Below are 8668 nucleotides of genomic sequence, written 5' to 3'. Positions count from 1 at the left end.
CTCTTATTCCCGGCATCTGATTCCGGCCTCTGATCCCCGGCCTCTGATTCCCTGCTTCTGATTCTGATTTCCTGCCTCTGATTCCCCATCTCTGATTGCGCACATCTGATTCCCTGCCTCTGATTCCCCACCTCTGATTCCCCATATCTGATTCCCCGCCTCTGTTTCCCCGCCTCTGATTCCCCGCCTCTGTTTCCCAATATCTAAGTCCCCGCCTCTGATTCCCCAACTCTGATTCCCCACCTCTGATTCTCCAGCTCTGATTCCCCGCCTCTGATTCCCGGCATCTGATTCCCTGCATCTGATTCCAAGCCTCTGATTCCCTGCCTCTGATTCCCAACGTCTGATTCCCCACCTCTGATTTCCCATATCTGATTCCCCGCCTCTGTTTCCCCGCCTCTGATTCCCCGCCTCTGTTTCCCCATATCTGATTCCCCGCCTCTGATTCCCCACCTCTGATTCCCTGCCTCTGATTCCCAACATCTGATTCCCCACCTCTTATTCCCCATATCTGATTCCCCGCCTGTTTCCCCGCCTCTGACACCCCTCCTCTGATTCCCCAACTCTAATTCCCCGCCTCTGATTCCACAGCTCTGATTCCCCGTGTTTGATTCCCTGCCTCTGATTCCCTGCCCTGATTCCCCATCTCTGTTTCACCGCCTTTGATTCGCCACCTCTGATTCCCCATATCTGATTCCCCTCCTCTGTTTTCCCGCCTCTGATTCCCTGCCTCTGATTCCCAACCTCTGATTCCACACCTCTGATTCCCCATCTCTGATTCCTCGCCTCTGTTTCCCCGCCTCTGATTCCCCGCCCCTGTTTCCCCATATCTGATTCCCCGCCTCTGATTCCCCAACTCTGATTGCCCGCCTCTGATTCCCCAGCTCTGATTCCCCGCCTCTGATTCCCTGTGTTTGATTCCCTGCCTCTGATTCCCCGGCTCTGATTCCCGGCCTCTGATTCCCGGCCTCTGATTCCCCGCTTCTGATTCTGATTCCCTGCCTCTGATTCCCCATCTCTGATTCCGCACATCTGATTCCCTGCCTCTGATTCCCCACCTCTGATTCCCCATATCTGATTCCCCGCCTCTGTTTCCCCGCCTCTGATTCCCCGCCTCTGTTTCCCCATATCTAATTCCGAACCTCTGATGCCCCAACTCTAATTCCCTGCCTCTGATTCCCCGCGTTCTATTCCCTGCCTCAGATTCCCCGCCTGTGATTCCCCATCTCTGATTCACCACCTCTGATTCCCCACCTCTGATTCCCCATATCTGATTCCCCGCCTCTGTTTCCCAACCTCTGATTCCACATCTCTGATTCCCCATATCTGATTCCCCGCCTCTGTTTCCCCGCCTCTGATTCCCGGCCCCTGTTTCCCCATATCTGATTCCCCGCCTCTTATTCCCCAACTCAGATTCCCCGCCTCTGATTCCCCAGCTCTGATTCCCCGCCTCTGATTCCCTGTGTTTGATTCCCTGCCTCTGATTCCCCGCCTCTGATTCCCCATCTCTGATTCACTGCCTTTGATTCGCCACCTCTGATTCCCCATATCTGATTCCCCACCACTGTTTCCACGCCTCAAATTCCCCGCCTCTGATTCTCCATATCTCATTCCCCGCCTTTGAATCCCCATCTCTGATTCCCGGACTCTGATTCCCCACCTCTGATTCCCGGCCTCTTATTCCCAGCATCTGATTCCTGGCCCCTGATTCCCCATATCTGACTCCCCGCTTCTGATTCTGATTCCCTGCCTCTGATTCCCCATCTCTGATTCCGCACATCTGATTCCCTGCCTCTGATTCCCCACCTCTGATTCCCCATATCTGATTCCCCGCCTCTGTTTCCCCACCTCTGATTCCCCGCCTCTGTTTCCCCATATCTAATTCCCAACCTCTGATGCCCCAACTCTGATTCCCTGCCTCTGATTCCCCGCGTTCTATTCCCTGCCTCTGATTCCCCGCCTGTGATTCCCCATCTCTGATTCACCACCTCTGATTCCCCACCTCTGATTCCCCATATCTAATTCCTCGCCTCTGTTTTCCCACCTCTGATTCCCCGCCTCTGTTTCCCCATATCTGATTCCCCGCCTCTGAATCCCCAACTCTGATTCCCTGCCTCTGTTTCCCCAGCTCTGATTCCCCACCTTTGATTCCCCCCGTCTGATTCCCAGCCTCTGAATCCCCGTGTCTGATTTCCTGCCTCTGATTCACCGCCTCTGATTCCCCATCTCTGACTCACCGCCTCTGATTCCCCACCTCTGATTCCCCATCTCTGATTCCGCACATCTGATTACCTGCCTCTGATTCCCCGACTCTGATTCCCCAGCTCTGATTCCCCGCCTCTGATTCCCCAACTCTGATTCCCCGCCTCTGATTCCCCAGCTCTGATTCCCCATATCTGATTCCCCGCCTCTGATTCCCTGCCTGTGATTCCCAACCTCTGATTCCCCACCTCTGATTCCCCATATCTGATTCCCCGCCTCTGTTTCCCCACCTCTGATTCCCCGCCTCTGTTTCCCCATATCTGATTCCCCGCCTCTATTTGCCCACCTCTGATTCCCCACCTCAGTTTCCCCATATCTGATTCCCCGCCTCTGAATCCCCAACTCTGATTCCCTGCATCTAATTCCCCAGCTCTGATTCCCCGCCTCTAATTCCCCGTGTCTGATTTCCTGCCTCTGATTCCCCGCCTCTGATTACCCATGTCTGATTCACCGCCTCTGATTCCCCACCTCTGATTCCCCATCTCTGATTCCGCACATCCCATTCCCTGCCTCTGATTCCCCGCCTCTGATTCCCCGCCTCAGATTCCCCGTGTCTGATTTCCTGCCTCTGATTCCCCGCCTCTGATTACCCATGTCTGATTCACCGCCTCTGATTCCCCACCTCTGATTCCCCATCTCTGATTCCGCACATCCGATTCCCTGCTTCTGATTCCCCGCCTCTGATTCACAGCCTCTGATTCCCCAGCTCTGATTCCCCGCCTCAGATTCCCCGCGTCTTATTCCCTGCTTCTGATTCTGATTCCCTGCCTCTGATTCCCCATCTCTGATACCGCACATCTGATTCCCTGCCTCTGATTCCCCACCTCTGATTCCCCATATCTGATTCCCCGCCTCTGTTTCCCCACCTCTGATTCCCCGCCTCTGTTTCCCCATATCTAAGTCCCAGCCTCTGATTCCCCATCTCTGATTCCCCACCTCTGATTCCCCAGCTCTGATTCCCCACCTCTGATTCCCCATATCTGATTCCCCGCCTCTGAATCCCCAACTCTGATTCCCTGCATCTAATTCCCCAGCTCTGATTCCCCGCCTCTGATTCCCCGTTTCTGATTTCCTGCCTCTGATTCCCCGCCTCTGATTACCCATGTCTGATTCACCGCCTCTGATTCCCCACCTCTGATTCCCCATCTCTGATTCCGCACATCCGATTCCCTGCCTCTGATTCCCCGCCTCTGATTCACCGCCTCTGATTCCCGGCCTCTGATTTCCCGCCTCTGATTCCCTGCCACTGATACCCCACCCCTGATTCCCCACCTCCGATTCCCCATATCTGATTCCCCTCCTCTGTTTCCCCGCCTCTGATTCCCCGCCTCTGATTCCCCATATCTGATTCCCCGCCTCTGATTCCCCAACTCTGATTCCCCGCCTCTGATTCCCCAGCTCTGAATCCCCGCCTCTGATTCCGCGCGTCTGATTACCGGCCTCTGATTCGCCAGCTATGATTCCCCGCCTCTGATTCCCCAGCTCTTATTCCCCGCCTCTGATTCCCCTTGTTTGATTCTCTGCCTCTGATTCCCGGCCTCTGATTCCCCATCTCTGATTCACCGCCTTTGATTCGCCACCTCTGATTCCCCATATCTGATTCCCCGCCTCTGTTTCCCCGCCTCTGATTCCCCGCCTCTGATTCCCCATATCTCATTCCCCGCCTCTGAATCCCCATCTCTGATTCCCGGACTCTGATTCCCCACCTCTGATTCCCGGCCTCTTATTCCCGGCATCTGATTCCGGCCTCTGATCCCCGGCCTCTGATTCCCTGCTTCTGATTCTGATTTCCTGCCTCTGATTCCCCATCTCTGATTGCGCACATCTGATTCCCTGCCTCTGATTCCCCACCTCTGATTCCCCATATCTGATTCCCCGCCTCTGTTTCCCCGCCTCTGATTCCCCGCCTCTGTTTCCCAATATCTAAGTCCCCGCCTCTGATTCCCCAACTCTGATTCCCCACCTCTGATTCTCCAGCTCTGATTCCCCGCCTCTGATTCCCGGCATCTGATTCCCTGCATCTGATTCCAAGCCTCTGATTCCCTGCCTCTGATTCCCAACGTCTGATTCCCCACCTCTGATTTCCCATATCTGATTCCCCGCCTCTGTTTCCCCGCCTCTGATTCCCCGCCTCTGTTTCCCCATATCTGATTCCCCGCCTCTGATTCCCCACCTCTGATTCCCTGCCTCTGATTCCCAACATCTGATTCCCCACCTCTTATTCCCCATATCTGATTCCCCGCCTGTTTCCCCGCCTCTGACACCCCTCCTCTGATTCCCCAACTCTAATTCCCCGCCTCTGATTCCACAGCTCTGATTCCCCGTGTTTGATTCCCTGCCTCTGATTCCCTGCCCTGATTCCCCATCTCTGTTTCACCGCCTTTGATTCGCCACCTCTGATTCCCCATATCTGATTCCCCTCCTCTGTTTTCCCGCCTCTGATTCCCTGCCTCTGATTCCCAACCTCTGATTCCACACCTCTGATTCCCCATCTCTGATTCCTCGCCTCTGTTTCCCCGCCTCTGATTCCCCGCCCCTGTTTCCCCATATCTGATTCCCCGCCTCTGATTCCCCAACTCTGATTGCCCGCCTCTGATTCCCCAGCTCTGATTCCCCGCCTCTGATTCCCTGTGTTTGATTCCCTGCCTCTGATTCCCCGGCTCTGATTCCCGGCCTCTGATTCCCGGCCTCTGATTCCCCGCTTCTGATTCTGATTCCCTGCCTCTGATTCCCCATCTCTGATTCCGCACATCTGATTCCCTGCCTCTGATTCCCCACCTCTGATTCCCCATATCTGATTCCCCGCCTCTGTTTCCCCGCCTCTGATTCCCCGCCTCTGTTTCCCCATATCTAATTCCGAACCTCTGATGCCCCAACTCTAATTCCCTGCCTCTGATTCCCCGCGTTCTATTCCCTGCCTCAGATTCCCCGCCTGTGATTCCCCATCTCTGATTCACCACCTCTGATTCCCCACCTCTGATTCCCCATATCTGATTCCCCGCCTCTGTTTCCCAACCTCTGATTCCACATCTCTGATTCCCCATATCTGATTCCCCGCCTCTGTTTCCCCGCCTCTGATTCCCGGCCCCTGTTTCCCCATATCTGATTCCCCGCCTCTTATTCCCCAACTCAGATTCCCCGCCTCTGATTCCCCAGCTCTGATTCCCCGCCTCTGATTCCCTGTGTTTGATTCCCTGCCTCTGATTCCCCGCCTCTGATTCCCCATCTCTGATTCACTGCCTTTGATTCGCCACCTCTGATTCCCCATATCTGATTCCCCACCACTGTTTCCACGCCTCAAATTCCCCGCCTCTGATTCTCCATATCTCATTCCCCGCCTTTGAATCCCCATCTCTGATTCCCGGACTCTGATTCCCCACCTCTGATTCCCGGCCTCTTATTCCCAGCATCTGATTCCTGGCCCCTGATTCCCCATATCTGACTCCCCGCTTCTGATTCTGATTCCCTGCCTCTGATTCCCCATCTCTGATTCCGCACATCTGATTCCCTGCCTCTGATTCCCCACCTCTGATTCCCCATATCTGATTCCCCGCCTCTGTTTCCCCACCTCTGATTCCCCGCCTCTGTTTCCCCATATCTAATTCCCAACCTCTGATGCCCCAACTCTGATTCCCTGCCTCTGATTCCCCGCGTTCTATTCCCTGCCTCTGATTCCCCGCCTGTGATTCCCCATCTCTGATTCACCACCTCTGATTCCCCACCTCTGATTCCCCATATCTAATTCCTCGCCTCTGTTTTCCCACCTCTGATTCCCCGCCTCTGTTTCCCCATATCTGATTCCCCGCCTCTGAATCCCCAACTCTGATTCCCTGCCTCTGTTTCCCCAGCTCTGATTCCCCACCTTTGATTCCCCCCGTCTGATTCCCAGCCTCTGAATCCCCGTGTCTGATTTCCTGCCTCTGATTCACCGCCTCTGATTCCCCATCTCTGACTCACCGCCTCTGATTCCCCACCTCTGATTCCCCATCTCTGATTCCGCACATCTGATTACCTGCCTCTGATTCCCCGACTCTGATTCCCCAGCTCTGATTCCCCGCCTCTGATTCCCCAACTCTGATTCCCCGCCTCTGATTCCCCAGCTCTGATTCCCCATATCTGATTCCCCGCCTCTGATTCCCTGCCTGTGATTCCCAACCTCTGATTCCCCACCTCTGATTCCCCATATCTGATTCCCCGCCTCTGTTTCCCCACCTCTGATTCCCCGCCTCTGTTTCCCCATATCTGATTCCCCGCCTCTATTTGCCCACCTCTGATTCCCCACCTCAGTTTCCCCATATCTGATTCCCCGCCTCTGAATCCCCAACTCTGATTCCCTGCATCTAATTCCCCAGCTCTGATTCCCCGCCTCTAATTCCCCGTGTCTGATTTCCTGCCTCTGATTCCCCGCCTCTGATTACCCATGTCTGATTCACCGCCTCTGATTCCCCACCTCTGATTCCCCATCTCTGATTCCGCACATCCCATTCCCTGCCTCTGATTCCCCGCCTCTGATTCCCCGCCTCAGATTCCCCGTGTCTGATTTCCTGCCTCTGATTCCCCGCCTCTGATTACCCATGTCTGATTCACCGCCTCTGATTCCCCACCTCTGATTCCCCATCTCTGATTCCGCACATCCGATTCCCTGCTTCTGATTCCCCGCCTCTGATTCACAGCCTCTGATTCCCCAGCTCTGATTCCCCGCCTCAGATTCCCCGCGTCTTATTCCCTGCTTCTGATTCTGATTCCCTGCCTCTGATTCCCCATCTCTGATACCGCACATCTGATTCCCTGCCTCTGATTCCCCACCTCTGATTCCCCATATCTGATTCCCCGCCTCTGTTTCCCCACCTCTGATTCCCCGCCTCTGTTTCCCCATATCTAAGTCCCAGCCTCTGATTCCCCATCTCTGATTCCCCACCTCTGATTCCCCAGCTCTGATTCCCCACCTCTGATTCCCCATATCTGATTCCCCGCCTCTGAATCCCCAACTCTGATTCCCTGCATCTAATTCCCCAGCTCTGATTCCCCGCCTCTGATTCCCCGTTTCTGATTTCCTGCCTCTGATTCCCCGCCTCTGATTACCCATGTCTGATTCACCGCCTCTGATTCCCCACCTCTGATTCCCCATCTCTGATTCCGCACATCCGATTCCCTGCCTCTGATTCCCCGCCTCTGATTCACCGCCTCTGATTCCCGGCCTCTGATTTCCCGCCTCTGATTCCCTGCCACTGATACCCCACCCCTGATTCCCCACCTCCGATTCCCCATATCTGATTCCCCTCCTCTGTTTCCCCGCCTCTGATTCCCCGCCTCTGATTCCCCATATCTGATTCCCCGCCTCTGATTCCCCAACTCTGATTCCCCGCCTCTGATTCCCCAGCTCTGAATCCCCGCCTCTGATTCCGCGCGTCTGATTACCGGCCTCTGATTCGCCAGCTATGATTCCCCGCCTCTGATTCCCCAGCTCTTATTCCCCGCCTCTGATTCCCCTTGTTTGATTCTCTGCCTCTGATTCCCGGCCTCTGATTCCCCATCTCTGATTCACCGCCTTTGATTCGCCACCTCTGATTCCCCATATCTGATTCCCCGCCTCTGTTTCCCCGCCTCTGATTCCCCGCCTCTGATTCCCCATATCTCATTCCCCGCCTCTGAATCCCCATCTCTGATTCCCGGACTCTGATTCCCCACCTCTGATTCCCGGCCTCTTATTCCCGGCATCTGATTCCGGCCTCTGATCCCCGGCCTCTGATTCCCTGCTTCTGATTCTGATTTCCTGCCTCTGATTCCCCATCTCTGATTGCGCACATCTGATTCCCTGCCTCTGATTCCCCACCTCTGATTCCCCATATCTGATTCCCCGCCTCTGTTTCCCCGCCTCTGATTCCCCGCCTCTGTTTCCCAATATCTAAGTCCCCGCCTCTGATTCCCCAACTCTGATTCCCCACCTCTGATTCTCCAGCTCTGATTCCCCGCCTCTGATTCCCGGCATCTGATTCCCTGCATCTGATTCCAAGCCTCTGATTCCCTGCCTCTGATTCCCAACGTCTGATTCCCCACCTCTGATTTCCCATATCTGATTCCCCGCCTCTGTTTCCCCGCCTCTGATTCCCCGCCTCTGTTTCCCCATATCTGATTCCCCGCCTCTGATTCCCCACCTCTGATTCCCTGCCTCTGATTCCCAACATCTGATTCCCCACCTCTTATTCCCCATATCTGATTCCCCGCCTGTTTCCCCGCCTCTGACACCCCTCCTCTGATTCCCCAACTCTAATTCCCCGCCTCTGATTCCACAGCTCTGATTCCCCGTGTTTGATTCCCTGCCTCTGATTCCCTGCCCTGATTCCCCATCTCTGTTTCACCGCCTTTGATTCGCCACCTCTGATTCCCCATATCTGATTCCCCTCCT

Source organism: Narcine bancroftii, unplaced genomic scaffold (assembly GCF_036971445.1).
Source record: "Narcine bancroftii isolate sNarBan1 unplaced genomic scaffold, sNarBan1.hap1 Scaffold_158, whole genome shotgun sequence".
In the NCBI taxonomy this organism is placed as follows: domain Eukaryota; kingdom Metazoa; phylum Chordata; class Chondrichthyes; order Torpediniformes; family Narcinidae; genus Narcine; species Narcine bancroftii.
Note: the sequence above shows the minus strand (reverse complement) of the source record.